Here is a 17,218-nt window from a genome sequence, read left to right on the forward strand (position 1 = left end):
GAAGTTAAATTACCCTTGAGGCACAAAGTACTGTACAAGGCTGCCCTTTGGGAAGATACTCTTTTTTTAAAATCTTCAGCTACATTCTTTTTAAAAATTATTTTATTATTTATTTAATATTTTAGTTTTCAACATCGATTTCCACAAGATTTTGAGTTACAAATTTTCTCCCCATTTCTACCCTCCCCCCCACCACTCCAGGATGGCATATATTCTGATTGCCCTGTTCCCCAGTCAGCCCTTTCTTCTGTCATCCCACTCCCCCACCCCATCCCCTTTCCCCTTACTTTCTTGTAGGGCAGGATAGATTTCTATGCCCCATTCCCTATATATCTTATTTCTCAGTTGCATGCAAAAACAACTTTTTCTTTTTCTGATTTTAAAACTTTGAGTTCCAAATTCTCTCCCCTCTTCCCTTCCCACACACCCTCCCTAAGAAGGCAAGCAATTCAACATAGGCCACACATGTATCATTATGTAAAACACTTCCACAATAATCATGTTGTAAAAGACTAACTATATTTCCCTCCAACCTATCCTGTCTCCCTTTATTGAATTTTCTCCCTTGACCCTGTCCCTTTTAAAAAGTGTTTGCTTTTGATTACCTCCTCCCCCTATCTGCCCTCCCTTCTATCATCCCTCCTTTTTTATCCCCTTCCCCCTACTTTCCTGTGGGGTAAGATACCCAATTGAGTGTGTATGTTATTCCCTCCTCAAGTCAAATTCAATAACAGCAAGATTCACTCATTCCTCCTCACCTGCCCCCTCTTTCCTTCCAACAGAACTGCTTTTTCTTGCCACTTTTATGTGAGATAATTTATCCCATTCTATCTCTCCCTTTCTCTCTCTCTCTCTCAATAGATTCCTCTCTCATCCTTTAATTTAATTTAATTTTTTAAATATCATCCCTTCATATACAACTCACCCTGTGCCCTCTGTCTGTATATATGTATATTCCCTTCAACTACCCTAATACTGAGAAATGTCTGGTGAATTACAAACATCATCTTTCCACGTAGGAAAGTAAACAAAACAGTTCAACTTTAGTAAGTTTGGGAAGATATTCTACTTACATACAAGGAAGTTATTCACCACCTCAAGAAGAAAAAAGACCTCTCAGTATTATTACTGATATAAAAACATATGCTCAAAAATACTAGAAATGTGCAAATCATAACTTAATACTTTTGATCTTTACAAAAATCTGAAAGTTTGTCTTATGGTTTTAACAATAAAGCCATGACTTTTCTCTTTACTTCAGAATTATACATCTTTTTTCCAAAAGGATGACTTATCAAATCCCATCCCTGGCAATTGAATCCCAACCACCTACTTTAAAGAAATATAGTTCTATGAAGAAGAGAACAGTAATTGATTTACTTCACAGAATAGCAAGCAAATAAAATTATTCAAAATCATAAAAAATGTTGAAATTCAGTGTTTCTAAATTATCTCCGTTCCCTGAAGCTTGTACTACCTTTGAAACTGTCATTGGTCAAACAAAAACATTTCATCATCTTTACCTGTACCTATTAATGGTATGATTCTTACTGTTGAAAATTAGACATGTTGCATAAAGTGATGGTAACCAGACATACAATGACAGTGTTTTGGTGAGATGAGAACTCTGCTTTGCTTTATTACTTTTAACAACTCTACAATTTTCATGTTATTTTCAGTGGATAAATCACAAGGCTATGGTGAAGTACAAGTAAACCATCCTGTGTTGCTCCATCACTTATAGTATGGCAAATTTCCTTTAGTATCTGTTTCTGTTCGAACCTGTGATCATTATATATTTTATATACCTGACAAATTGGTTAAGACACGTTTTTCTTCTCAGAAATTATTCAATGTGAAAATAGTTGCTTTTCCTGAAACACAAACAACTTCTTTTCCAGGGGCTTAAAATGTCCTGTGACTTCATTAGTAATAAAGACATATCAAGTTCTGGTGGAATACAAGCACTGACCCCAGAACTTTCTTCCCCTGTTCCCTGGCTGAGGTACAGCAGTTTTTGATATTTCTAGACCTCTTTCTTTGTAAAAACCATGCATTTGTTTTTTTCTCTTGTTCCTTTAGATTGGTTGCTAATTTGCACACTATGTCTTGTAACTGTTGACCCAGTCTAAAGAGGGCATATCTGATGTACTACTGTGTAGCATTTTGGACATCTGTTGATATAGTAAAAATACTTTTATGATGCAACTTTTACAAAATGTGTGAAGATATTCTGTAATGGTTCTAGCATCTATTAAGTATTCTTTATAGATTGAACACAAGATGAATGGGGTCAGCTCAAATAAACTAATCATATGCTCTCCCTCCTCCTCCTCTTCCTCCTCCTTCTCCTTCTCCACCTCTTGCTTCTCTTCTTTCTCCTAAATTCAGGGGCCTGGGAACCAGAGACGGAGAGATGCCCTCCATGTCCTGTAGGTGCAGGGGTCACAGGCCCTCCTACAGAAACTGCAGCAAAGGAGGTTGGTAGTTGGATCATGGTGAGGACACTGAGTCCTGGTCTCCTACACCAGAGACAAAAGAGGTCCATTCCATGTTTGTGGATGAGAGGAGGTTAAGAAGTCCACAAGTACATGAGTGGATATTGTAGAGACACAAGGAGACCCAGGCAAAAATGCAAAATACTCTTTACCCAAATAAAGACATTTAAATAATTGCTAAAATTAGCAATTCTAAAATTACGAATCTAAATAGTAATTGCTCATGGGTAAGCTGAGTCAATATAACACATGACAATACTGCCTAAATTAATTTGCATGTTCAGTACCATACCAGTCAAACTACCAAAACTTTATTTTGTAAGGCTAGAAAAAATAATAACAAAATTTATCTGTAGGAACAAAAAGTCAAGACTATCAAGTCTTCACTATCCCACAAAAACTATTGGGAAAACTGGAACGTTGTCTGGCAGAAACTACGTATAAACCCGCATCTCCCACCTATATTCCAAGACAACCTTCAAATAAGTACATGATTTAAACAAAAAGGGTGACATAAAGAAATTAGAGGAGGTTGGAAGAAATTACCTTAGATCTAAGGGTAGGGGAAGAGTTTTGTTGTTTTGTTTTGGTTTTTGTAAATTTTTTATTTATTTTATACTTAAATACAAAACAAGAAAAGAACATTTTCATGTACGTAGCAAAACATGAAACAATAAATTTCCTTTTCAAGAAAACCTATATAAATGAATTCTACACATTGTTTTCAAAGCTACCCAGTTTTTCATTGATTTCTTATAGGTTTTATTTTCTTCTCTGGTGTATACTTTTTACTATATTTTTTCTTCCCTCCTCTACTTGCACCCTAAAGAAGGCTACAATTAAACTGATACATACACATAAATATATATATGTAAGACCATACTGTGCATAAGTCCACTTGCCATCTCTCTGGAGGTGAATAGCATCTCCTTCATAGGTCCAAGTCTTTCCATGTTTTTCTAAATCAACCAGCTTATCATTTCCTACATCACAGCAGTACTCCAACATAGTCACATCTTATCTGAGAGATTGTCCAGGAAAAGTTTTCCCTAATTTTCTGTATTCCTTCTATTCTTGGCTACATTGGTTTTATTTAAACAATTTTTTTTAATTTAAAATAATTGAAAATGATCCATTTTACGTTTCAACTACAATAGTTTAGGATCTGATACTTCTGAATTTCCTTCCTGATCTTTTTTCCCCTAAGTTCTTTTAAATTCCTGACCTTTTGCTCTTCCAAATGAACTTTGTTACTATTTTTCTCTAACTCAGTAAGATAATTTTTTTTTGTAATTTAATTGGGATGGCATTGAATAAATAGATTATTTATGTAAAATTTTCATTTTTTATTATATTGACTTTACCTGCCCATGAACAATAAATGTTACTCCAATTATTTATAGCTGACTTATGTTCATATAGTTCCTGTGTCTGCTTTGGCAGGTATACTCTTAGGTATTTTATGCTCTTTTGGGTTTCACACCTCTGTGACCTAATTAGCAAAAGGATGTGGGCCTGTCTACAAACAAAGGCAAGATTCAATCAAAGGCATTCCATTGCTTTAGCGCTGAGAACCACAAAAGACAACAAAAAGTCCCACCTTGCTTGGCCTTACACCTTCCAACTCCCTTTCATCATGCAATGAAAGTTCCTGAGGCTGAGGCTGCTTCCCAAACCAGCTGTCCCCAGAGCTTATTGCTTGTTAATTCCTTAGAGTCAGCCTGCAGTTGTTTGCCCTTCACTCAGGCTGAATCTCCACCCCTGGATGTCAGGTCTTTCCCAGGGTCTTTTCAAGTTGTCTTAAGGTGATAACTGCTTTGCCCTGACTTTTATTTCTTTCTGCTGCTCTATGTACCCTTTGAGGCAATGTTCTGTCTTTTTCTTTCTTTATTTTTTTTTTTTTGTGGAGGAATTTTTGGAGAGCTGAAAGTTTTCTGACCTACTCTACCATCTTTCCAGAATGCTCTCCCTTGGGGAAGAGTTTGTGAATAAACAGAGAGTAAGGTTCACAGGAGATAAAATGGATAGTTTTGATTACATAAAATTAGTTTCTGCACAAATAAAATCAATTCAGCTAAAATTAGAAGAGAAGCAGGAAATTGGGAAAAATATTTGCAGCAAGTTTCTCTGATAAAGGTCTCATTTCTAATATAGTCAATCCTCAACATTTGCACATTTAATTTTCGCAACTTCAAGCATTCATGTGATTTTATTAGTAACTTCATTTTTCTTTTGTGTTGGCAACCCCACACATTTGAAGCTATGCATAGCAGAGAAAAATAAAATGAGTGATATGATGCAACCAAGTTTGTGGAATGGCTAGTATCCTATGAGGTGCTTCACCAGTCTTGTTCACTCTAGCATTATAGAGTTAAGAGCTCCCTGTGCATTCATTGCACAGTTTCAAAACTGACATTTTGTGTTGCAGTTATGTCCCAAGAATATAGTGCAAGTCCTTTGGGCTCTAAGCCCAAGCATGCAGTCAGTGATGCAGCTTAGTGAGAAAATAAATGTGTTAAATAAACTCTGTGCTGGACTGTCTGCAGCCACTGTCAGCAGCAAGTTTGGTGTTAACAAATAAATGTTATATGTATGTATAGGGAACTGATTCATATTTATAAGAATAAGAGCCATTCCCTTATTGAAGCCATTCCCAATTGTCAAAGTATATAAAGAGGCAGTTTTCAAAATAGGAAATCCAAGCAATCAATAGCCACATGAAAAAATGCTTTAACATTAAAGAATTATTTTTAATATTCAATAACTGCTATTAAGTAATATTTAATTATTAACTAATAATTAGAAAATGCACATTAAAACAACTGTGAATTACCATCTCACAACCATTAGATTGTCAAAGCAAATGAAAAGGAAAATGGCATGCTAAAGAGGCTGTGGGAAAACAGGTACATCAATACACTGTTGGTGGAACTGTGAACTGGTTCAGGCATTCTGGAAAGCAATTTAAAAATAGACCCCAGAAGTTACTCAACTGTGTATATCAGTTATACTGCTTTTAGGTTTATAACCCAAGGAGAACAAAGAAAGAGGAAAAGGACCCTTATGTACAGAAATATTTATAGGAGCTTTTTTTGTGTTGGCAAAGAGTCAGAAACTGAGGAGGTACCCAAACAATTGAGAAATGGCTGACTTGTGAAGTGATGGGATACTATTGTGCTGTAAGAAATGTTGAAGGGGATGGTTTCAGAAAAGCCCAAAATGACTTGTATGAACTGAAGGAAAGTAAAGTGAGCAGAACCAGGAGAACAATTTACACAATAACAACAATATTATAGAGATAAATATCTTTGAGAGACTCGGTCATTTTTATCGTTTCAGTGACCAATTACAATTCCACAGAATTCATAAGGAAATAGGTCATCCATCTCCAGAGAGACAACTGTACTCAGAGTACAGATTGAAATACATTTTCCTCTTTTTTTCCTTCCTTGCTCCTTACCAATTCCTCTACCACTAAAGCTGAAAAGAGTTGAAAACTAGATACATCTGTCTCATCTAAAGAGGGCTCCAGCTTCTGAGTGGACAGCTCAAACCACTACTAGTGTTCTCAAGCTTCATCTGACCTGGAAAAAGAAGCAGATGATAGCAGTATGATAACAGTTGCTCTTCCAAGATGCTGGCCACAGGCTGAGTATCCTGTGTTACATGATGCCACTTTTCATTCAGTTTTTTTTATTCCATTGTTTTGTTGCATCTGTTCTTCTTGCTCTTTGTTACCTTGCCTAGTGGATGCCCTGCAGCACATATCCCTATGCCAGCTGTGGAGCCCTGCCCTGTAGTTAATGCTTTGCTTACTATTTATGGTTGTAGCTGTCTTGCTCACCAGTTTGGGCTTCTTGCCCTAGCTGCCCTCTGTTCCCTCTCTGTCCTCAACCACTTTGCCCCTGGCCTCCAGCAGGTTGTCTCTTCTCTGGGGCTTAAACTTAATTCCTGCGGGATTTATGCTTGTAACATTTCTAGCCTAGGCCTGGAATCACTCACCCATCCTGTTGATCTGACTTTGTTCGTGGTTTCTCTGGAAACTTTCTGTTGCTGCACCTGGAGCCTGCTCTTCTGACCAGATGTTACTACTCCCCAAACCTCCCCAGGCTTCTCTATGGACTTTTGGTGATTTTGGACAACTTATGTAACCACTTTGACACACTGTGAGACTACCTCCCTGTCACAGTGTATGTAAACTGTGCTCCTTCTGCCCCTCCTGGGCACTCCAGTACTTCAGTGCTACGTGGTGTCCAGAATTGCAATTCCCTTGTGGGGTTGCTACTTTGGTAGTCCTCTTTATTTCAGGTTGTCATAGCCTCCACAAAGATCTCTTTAAGCATATAGCTCTCTGCTGGGCTCTACAGGTCTAGATCCAACACTTCTCTTTACCACAAGGGCTCATGTTCCTGCAGCTCTCTGTCCCATTTGCATCAATTCACTACCAACATAGTCAGTTCCATGGTCACTCTGGTGGACATGCTGTGAATGTCACACTTGCAGCACACCAGACCTTTTGAAAATCCCGAGCTCTTTGAACAATTTCATTATGAGATACTCATTTTTCTGAGATCAGGAAAGAACGAACACAAAGAGAGAGGTGGCCATGTGGCTCACAACTATAATGGTAAGAGATAGGCAGCTACCTTTCCCCAGTCTGGCTCTGAGGACTCTTACCAAAAGTAGTTCTGCCTGAGTGGGATGGTGAAACTCTCTCATGGAATCTGGATCTCGGCCTTTCTGTGAGTTGAGTGGGATGAATGGGAGTGGGGACTTTTCAGCGTGGCTCAGGGCTTCTGATGATCAGCTAGGTCTAAGTTTTGAGTTACTACCTGTAGGAATCCTAAACTTAGAGCAGCCTAAACCCTCCCCAGCACGAGCCTCGCCAAATAAGGATAAAAGTGTTTTTAAGAGTTGGCATTGGCTAAATTGTACCTGGGGTAGTAGGTTTCCTGAACTCCACCAATAAGAATAAAAAGTCAGTGGTGGGGTGGGGCTTGTTTGCATTAGGGTATAAAGCTAAGTTCTGCCCTCTGGGCGCTGCCTCTCCCTGGGAGACAGCCCTTTCCCATGGGATCGTAATAAAATTCATTTTTACTTTCTACTTGAGAAGTCTCTGAGTTTAATTTTGGGTGAAGTTGCTGTCCCACACATGCCTCACTCATAGCCAATAAGGAAAGAACACAATGGAAGGAAAAAGAAGGGGGTCTTACTTTTTTTCCCTTAGTAAAACTATATATTCCATTTTTTTAAATTAATTTTTTTTGTACATTTTAAGTTCCAAGTTGTCTCCCTCCTTCCCTCCACTGCACTAGAGATGGCCACCATTTGACATAGATATATAGATATAGATAAAGAGAAAATACTACTATATTAATAACTAATTATTAATTTTGATCCATCCTTTTTCCTTCTCTTCTGTAAAGGTCCAAAGCTTATTAAGGTCAATTAGTTTCTGAAGGGTGTGATTGACTAATGAGATTGCTCCCAGCCTTCAAGTCACATGCTCATCAATTTTTGGAAACCTGATTTCTGTTTGGAATATAAACAGAATTCACTCTACACAAATCCTTACCCTGGAGGAAGGAACACCTATTCTTGATTTCCTCAATTTAGGGTGACCTAGCTCATGAAGGAGAAAACTAGCTGGAGAGGTCCAAATGGAGATGGCTTCCCCTTGCCCAGATGCCTTGAGGCCTCTAAGTCTCATGATCAAGTTACATTCTCAGCAGGAGGAGCTGAAGACTTTTATCCCACGTCCTTATTAATTGTTCACTAATTAGGGTTGATTTTCACTTGTCAGGGGAGTCCCCTTTTAGAAGGGATTTAAGCCATTTCAGGGTCTCCCTTGAGTCTTTAGTTAGAAACTACTATCAATTCATTGATTGCTAGCTAGCCTAATTAATAAATTGATTAATAATTACCCAGAAACTCCATCTTAGGGTTTTCATTCCTCTCTCTCTCTGTCTCTCCTCTGTCTGTCTGTCTGTCTCTCTCTCTCTTTCCTATTTATCAGTTCTTTCTCTGGAGGTGGATAACATCTTCCTTCATAGGTTCTTTGTGATTGATTTGAATATTTATAATCAGAATAGCTTAGCTGTTCACAGTTATTCTTCAAATAATATTGCTGTTACTGAATCCAATGTTCTCTTGATTCTGCTCGTTTCAGTCTTCATTATTTCATGTAAGTCTTCCCATGTTTTTCTAAAATAAACCTGCCCATCACTTCCTATAGAACAATAGTATTCCATCACAGTCATATACCACAACTCATTTAGCCATTCCCCAATTGATGGGTGTCTTCTCAATTTCCAGTTCTTTGCTACCACAAAGAGAGCTGCTATAAATTTTGGAATATACAGGTTCTTTTCCTTTTTCCCTGATCATTTTGGGAAACATACCTAAGTAGTGGTATTGTTGGGTCAGAGGGTATACTGTTTTACAACTCTTTGGGCATAATTCCAGATTTCTCTCCATAATGATTGGATCAGTTCACAGTTTCACCCACACTGTATTAGAGTTTAAATTTTTCCTTATCCCCTCCAACTTTTGTTGTGAATGGGCATATGAGAAGAATTTGTTCCAACGGCCATGAAGGTAGTATAACAACAATGCTGCTAGCAGCTGCTGTTGGGGTGTAAGGCCAACAACAAGAGCACAGAGGAGGGCTGCTAGCACAGATTCATTGATCTGGTTTTCTAAGGAAAGCTTTAAGGGGTTTACAATCTCACTTTAATTAAACATACATATATCATTAACTTAGTTCAGGGGGAAAAAGTTAGCACCCTGAACTTCAGAGAAAACACAAACAGAAATTATAAGCAAGAATTATATAAACAGAACAAAATAACACAAATCAACAGACAGGCTTCTGTCTGTCTGACCATAGCAATACATACAGTTACCAGAGAGAGAAGCACCAAGATCTGGGTTTTCAAAGCCGGGGGCTCTTAACAGCTACCCAGCCTTGTCTGGCGAAATCACAGGAATGCTCTTCCAATGAATGAGCCCCCAAAGCAAAACCTCTCCTCGAAGAATTCTGAGAGTTCTCATTCTCAAATCTCCATTCTGAGTTCAATGGCTATCCTCTGGGTGAATATACCCTTTTTCAGGGCCCAAGGGCTTCATGCCTCCCATGACCTAATTAGCAAAAGGGTGTGGACCTTCCTACAAAGGCAAGACTCAATCAAAGGCACTTGATTGCCTTAGTACTGAGAAGCACTCCAAAAGAAAAAAACAGTAAAAAGTCTCACTGCTTGCCCTTACAGGTGGCCCTGTGGAGCACTTGGTCAGACACTGAAGACACTAAGGTCATCCACTGCATCCTGGGCCCTTGCCTGTCATCCTGACTTTTATCTTGCTGCTGAACTTCACTGATTCTGGAAGAGAGAGTAAGGCTGATGACTTTGTGCACCTCTGCCTCACTTAAATTCAAATAACACGAGTCAAGATATCACCCTGTAATGTCATTGGTTGTCTTTAAAAATGACACACAAACAATGATTTTCTCCTTAGTATTAATCTAACTCTATCTAAGTTGAAATATGGCTTCAGACACGTTTAAGTTGTGTGACCCTGGGCAAGTCACTTAACTACTGTCTATCTCATTTTCCTTTCTTATAAAATGAGAGTAATAATAATACCTATCTCCCAGGTTGTTGTGAGAATCAAACAAGATAATATTTGTAAAGTGCTTAGTACTGTGCCTGGCAAATGATAGGTGCTTAATTAATTCTTGTTTCCTTCCTACATATCCTTCCACATACCTCACACTCCCCTTCCCTGTTTATTTCTCTGTTGAGTTTGGTGTATTTCTGTTCCAAAACATTTGCGTGTGTATGTGTGTGTTCAATCCTTCTTTGTCCATTTCAGATAAGACTGAAGTTCGTCTGATGAAAGCTCCTCCCAACCCTACTTCCATGTTTATATACTCTTCTCAGGCATACCAATTATGAGAAATAGGTTCCATCTCCCTTCTTACTCCTTTCTATCCTAGTGTGTTCACTTACACTCCTTTCTCTTTAAGAGAAAACACAACCCAAGGTCCTGTGCTTTTCTTGTTTCTTTTGCTCTTATTAGATGGTTAGCAGTATTTCACAGTATAGCCCCTTTCAACCATTCAAATAAATTTGTTTCTATGTTTCTCTTGACACATATATATTTTTCAAATTTCATAATTAGCTCTGCTTTTTCACTAGAAATATTTGAAAGTACTCTATTTCATTAAAAGTCCATTCCCCACCCCCCTCAGCTTTATAGGTTAAGTAATTCTTGGTTGTAAGCCCATATCTTTTGCCTTTTGAAATATTGTATTATGGGATTTTCATTCATTTATAGTACAAGCTGCCATTTTTTTTTGATCCTGATTGATTTTATAATACTTGAACTTCTTTTTTTCTGGATATCGTAGCGTTTTTTCCTTGATGTGTGAGTTCTGGAATTTGATTGTCACTGAACATTTGACAAAGAAAGAGGTTTATTGTACAGCTAGGATATGTGAGAAGAATATAGTGGCATTTAGATTCTCTGTATGCAGGCCCTTGACTCTACCTGGAAATGTGTCTGGTCAGGCATCAGGCTATAGCTATTTGCATGGTCTCAGGCAACCATGAAGTATAAGAGGCATGAAGCTCACATAAATTGGGCCTTTTATTGGACCAAGACCAGGAAGTTGCATCAGAGAAACTGGGGCCAATCAGGTTTTGTAGGGAGAAGATGCTTCATCAGGGAATCCATTGGCAAACTAGGGCAGAAGGAAGTTGCATTAGGGCTGTATACTGAGAGGAAACTTTGTCAGAGTAAGGGAAGCTGTGTCAGGAAACTAATATCGTACAATAGTGAAGTTCAAATTCGCCCAGTACACTCCTCTTCCATTTTGCAAACTTTTGTGCACCCCATTTATTCTAGAGAATTTCCTCCATTTTTCCTCTCCCTTCCCACCTCTCCCAGTACATTCCTCTTCCCAACTTTCTATTCATCTTTTGAGGTCATTCAGACATCATAAAATCACACCCAGGATTTCTGTGTAGTTAGATCCCCTTTAATAACTCTGGTGATAGAAAAATTTTTGTTGGAGTATGTGTATCATCTCCATATATAAGAACAAAATGAGTTTAACTTTGTTTAATACCTTTTGATTCATCAGTCATATTTATCTTTTTATACTTCTGTTGAGTCCTGAGCTTGAATGTAAAATTTTCTGTTTAGTTCTGGTCTTTTTATCAGGAATACTTAAACGATCCATTTTTTGTAGGATTATACTCAGTTTGTTGGGTAGGGCATTCTTAGTTGTAATCCTAAGATCTATTACTTTCTGTAATATCATATTGCAAGCCTTCTGTTATTTTTTAGTGGTAGCTGTGAAATCTTGTGTGAGTTTGACAGTGCCTTCATGGTTCTTAAATTCTTTCTTTCTGGCTGAGTATGGTATTTTCCCTTTGACCTGGGAGCTCTGGATTTTGGCTGTAATATTTGTGGGAGTTTTCAGAGTGTGTGTGTGTGTGTGTGTGTTCGGTGGTTGGTATTGGATTCTTTCAATTTCTTTTCCCTCATCTAATTCTCAGATATCTGGAAACTTTTCCTTTATAGTTTCTTCAAATATTATGTCTAAGTTCTTTTTGTTGTTGTTCACAGCTTTCAGGTGGTCCAATGATTCTTGAATTATCTTTCTCAATCTATATTCCAGGTGAGTTGTTTTTCTACAAGATATTTCACTTTTTCTTCCATTTCTTCAGTCTTTTGACTTCATTGTTTGTTAGTGTCTCATGGAGTCATTAGCTTGCACTTGGGAAATTCTGATTTTTAAGAGTTATTTTCTTGAGTAATGTTCTGTACCTTTTTTGTTTTTACCAAGCTGTTAATTCTCTTTTCACAACTTTCATGCATAGGAAATTGGGGAATTGGTTGAATAAGTTATAGCATGTCAGAGTAATGGAATATCATTGAATAGTATGAAATGTCAAAAGGGATGGATAGAGAGAAACATGGAAAGAGTTGTATGAACTGATCCATAGTAAAGTGAACAGAAACAGAGCAACTTATACAACGGTTATAATATTACAAAGGAAAGTAATGCAGGGATTCATTGTGAGGGATGAGGAATATTTAATATTTGTTGACAGAAAGGTGATGGACTAGAGGTGCAGAATAACACATACATGCCAATGTGTGGCTTTGTGTAACATGACTATGCTTATCATAGTCAAGGAAAAGTAAGGGAAGTTTTGGGGTGTTTTTTGTGGTGGGAGGAGTTTGGAGGAAAGAAGATGGATTATAATAGTGAGATAAAAAAGAAAAGATAGAAAAGTTTCACTGAAACATTTTAAAATGCACAGAAGAGATTAAAAGGAAGTTCATGGGAAGACAGAGAGAGTACCAGTTTTGGTACTGTCATGCTGAATTTATTATATATTTTAAAAAAATAACAGCCCAAATGTGTATCTAATAAATATTCATGGTTTCCTATGTGCTCCTCTTTTTTGTGCTTTTTGATATATGAAAAATAATCATATTTATTGACGCTTGTCAAGTTCAATAATAAAAAAGAAAAAAATTTAAAAACCACATACAAAATAGACACAAGTTATTCTTTGTTGTGTATTAGCAGCATTAGCAGCTGGGTGGGTATAGAGGGAAGGACAAAGAAAGGTCTCATGCCTAAAATAGGTCCCAGAACACATGAGCTAAATGTTGATGAATTTGTAACTGGATGAATGACCAACCTAAAGAATAATTATTAATGTCTTACTGTCAACTTGGACAGAGGTCTCTAGTATGACGCTCCAAGGTTCTGTCTTTGACCTTCTTCTATTCGATATTTTTTATCAGTTACTTGGATGAGCTCATTAGAGGGCATTTGTATATAATTTGTAGATAACAAAAAGCTGATAAGGTTACCTAACATGCCACAGTCTCACTCCACAGCATATGAATAGGAGTAAAGGATATAGATAGTGGGTATGATTTAGAATTGGAATGTGGAAAGATGTGATTAACGATAGTACAGTTGGCCAAATGATTTGAGCCTAGAACATAGTGTAGAATTGAACTAGTTCACCAAGCAGAGAGGGAAGAGTGTAGCTAATTCAGGGATGATGGCCTAGGGAAGAACTGAATGCTGGAGAGAATAGAATCTTATGAGTTCTTAGCTACCTTCCTAAAGATTATCCTGACTTAGAATAGAGATTGGTGACTGTGTCATGTCATCTGTTCAGCGGCAGTGCACATTACCCTCATTTTACATCAAAAGAGCCTTTCGGCTATGATGTTAACATCCACTTCATTTTTTTTTTATCATTTGCAGTTATTTTTAAAATGTAAATATTATTTTATTTTTTCCAATTACATGTCAGAAGTTTTCAACATACATTTTTATAAGATTTTGAGTTCCAAATTTTTCTTCCTCTCTCCTTCCTCCCCAAGATGGCAAGCAATTTGATACAGGTTATACATGTGCAATCATGTTAAACATATTTCCACATTAGTCATATTGCAAAAGAAACAAAAGAAAAAAGCCACCAAAAAACCCAAAGAAAGTGAAAATAGTATGCTTTGATCTGCATTCAGACTCCATCAGTTCTTTCTCTGGATGTGGACAGTATTTTCCATCATGAGTCTTTTGGAATTGTTGTGGATCCTTGTATTGCTGAGAAGAGCTAAGTCTATCATAGTTGATCATTGCACAATTGTTACTGTTACTATGTAAAAAGTTCTCCTAGTTCTGCTCAGTTCACTCAGCATCAGTCCATGTAAGTCTTTCCAGCCAACACCCACTTCCAATGTCATGTCCCAACTACCCCCCAACACTCCACTTCCAACATAGAAGGATCTGGAGGCTATTGAATTTTGTCATCTTTCAGTCTTTATTTTCTTTTATCTGTAGCAAGCTCCTCTTCCAGCGTTGCTTGTGTCAGGCTTTTCAAATCTTTAAGGTCACAGTTGTTTAATAGTAGCTTGAGGGCAATTTAAGTGGTAGAAGAAGGTCTCTTAGGGGATTTGTGGGACCTTATCATTCATGGGTAAGATATAATAGGAGTGGCATCTGTTTTATTTACCCTGGACTGCTTTCTCTTTAAAGAAGCAGGAGACCATCCCTTGGATTTGATTGGTTTGAAGGACTGGAGTTCAAACCATTGGTATGGCTTCCTGTTCACTTGGAGCATACATGCTTTTGAAGGTTAGGATTCCTCAAGTCTAGCAGAATTCTCATTGCTGTGTGAGTCTGCATACCTCTAGGATCAGGTAATATTCCATGACAAATGTAGAAGTAGAGAAATTGCATCCACTTGAATCAATGTTATATTCTCTTTTAATTTCTCATGTGTACCTTGGTGCATCCCAAGGTACAGATAGTATTTATTACTCAAGGCATCAAGTCCAATCCCTATTATAGGCTTTAAAGGCATTTTCCCCAAATTACAACCTCTGTCTGCCTCAATTTGCTCAACTGTAAAACGGGAATAATAAAAGTATCTACCTCCCGTGGTTGTTGTGAGGATCAAATGAGAAAATATTTGTAAAGTGCTTGGCTTTCCATCGAGTAAATAGTGGATGCTTAAAAATGCTCATTCCTTTCTTTTTCCTCTGTGTCTCCAAGGAGAGTAAGACTGTATGCTGATCTCTCACTGGATCGTCTCTGAACCTGCGACTGTAACTTAATACAGGTGATGCTATTCTCCTGCTTTGCTTCTGCAGCTCATGTTCGAGAAAGCATGGGGCCTGCTGAGGTTGAACCCTTTGTAGCAGATCTACCCGTAAGTTCAGGAATCTCACCTCAAGAATTGTGAGCCATGGTGTCTGCATGGTTGTGATTAATGAGAAACATCCAGGTCATGTACCTTAGTTTCCACAATGCCATTTTACTTTCATTTTTAGGATTCATAGTACTTATCTGTATGTCTCCCCACATACTGATCCACTTTGAGGAGGAATTTGACAGGCTTTCCTCCTTTATGCTGTACAGTATTAGAGATAAAATTAGTATAGTCATCTTTTAATCCTACACTTTTCATTGATATCTCATCAGTTGGCCTACATTCATGCCAGGTGACACATGACCTTGTATAAATGAGGTTATTCAGTGCAATATTGGCTGTCCCCCTTAGATTTTCTTGTCAGCACCATCCCTAGGTGTAGCTTAGGGGCTTTCCAATATGTCAGGCCTACTATTGCCTGTCCTGGGAGACATAGTTCACATCCAGAGAAAATGCCAATGTGGAGCCTGTGGTATTTGTTTACCACATAGGGTATGTTTTAAGGTTTCAAAAAAATAGCAGACGTGATTTTAATTTAATTCAAACAAAGGAACCAATATTTACAGAATAAGGTAACCAAAGTAAAAATATTTCCAAATTGGAACATAGGTAAGATTAGAGTAGCAAAAGAAAAAAAAAACAGGAAGATGAAATAGAAGTAGAATTCATAACTGGTATTGGTGAACAAGACTAACAACATCTTACATTACAGGCTAACTGCTTTGTGTGTAAGGTTACTAAAGTAACAGCTGTATTTCAGAAAGTGTAATCAGACCTATTAGTATAACTATATAGGGTATTGCTTCAGCCTCACTTGCAGATGAAATGGCATTTTCAGGTTTCATTGTGACACTCAGTTTCTCTATAGGACTGTCTCCTTTTGATTAGAAAGGCTCCCATGTTTTTAAAATCCTCAGGAGGTGCACCAGTATGAAATTCCCAGGAATAACTCCCTACTACCAATTTTTCAGGTACATATATACATGGTTGAAATTCTCAGGTAGACTAGAAAATTTTCCTGAGTTGTCTCAGCTGTTTTAATTGTATACTCTCCAAAGTGTTTCACTTTTCTGCCTAATATACTTAAAATGTCTTCATTCTTAAGGAATTGGATCTATTTCTAATATTAGGCGACTTCTGTGCTTTTCAACTGCAAAAACAAAATAATACCACTCAACTGCATTAGTTTCCATTTTTTTCTAGAAATTTTCCTGTGTGCTCACATTAATACTTAAAAATGTGCACTATTATAGCAAAATGTTCTATGGGAAATGGTGCTTAAACAATACAATAATACAGCAACAGACATGATTTCAAATTTTTTTTTTTATATTTTTTTTGGAGGGGGGAAGGCAGGGCAATTGGAGTTAAGTGACTTGCCCAAGGTCACACAGCTAGTAAGTGTGTCAAGTGTCTGAGGTCGCATTCCTCCTGACTCCAGGGCCGGTGTTCTACTCATTGCGCCACCTAGCTGCCCCATGAATTCAAATTATGAAAACAGTACCAATAACTTTTTCATGTATCATAACATAGCAATTAATTATGCCAAATCCAATGGACTTTCCTGCAGTGCTGGACACTCTCTCCTCCTTGATACTCTTCTAAGATTTTGGGACACCCTTTTCTCTTGGTTCTCCTATTATCACATTGTTCCTCATTCTCCTTTGCTGGATCCTCATCTAGACCATATCCTCCAATTATAAGGTGTCCCAGGAGGTTCCTTCTCTTCTTCTATAGTACTTCTCTTGGTGATCTCATCAGCTCCCATTACAATCTTCATGCTGATGACTCTCAATTCTACCTGTACTGCTTTCATCTCTCTGCTGACCTCTAACCTTGCATTTCCTATTGCCTTTCAGACATCTCAAAGTGGATGTCCAGTAGACACTGTAAACTCAACACGTTCAAAATGGAACTCCTCTTTCCCCTTAAGCCCTCTGCCCCTTCTACTTTTCCTATCACTTTAGA

The 17,218-nt window shown here is 37.7% G+C and overlaps 1 pseudogene; it reads right to left on the reverse strand.

Moving 5' to 3' along the window:
• Nucleotides 1-1,664: 1,664 nt before the first annotated feature.
• LOC118851187 lies at nt 1,665-15,299 on the reverse strand (annotated as a pseudogene).
• Between the last annotated feature and the right edge of the window lie 1,919 nt (nt 15,300-17,218).

The sequence above is a fragment of the Trichosurus vulpecula genome, chromosome 5 (genome assembly GCF_011100635.1).
Source record: "Trichosurus vulpecula isolate mTriVul1 chromosome 5, mTriVul1.pri, whole genome shotgun sequence".
NCBI classification, from domain to species: domain Eukaryota; kingdom Metazoa; phylum Chordata; class Mammalia; order Diprotodontia; family Phalangeridae; genus Trichosurus; species Trichosurus vulpecula.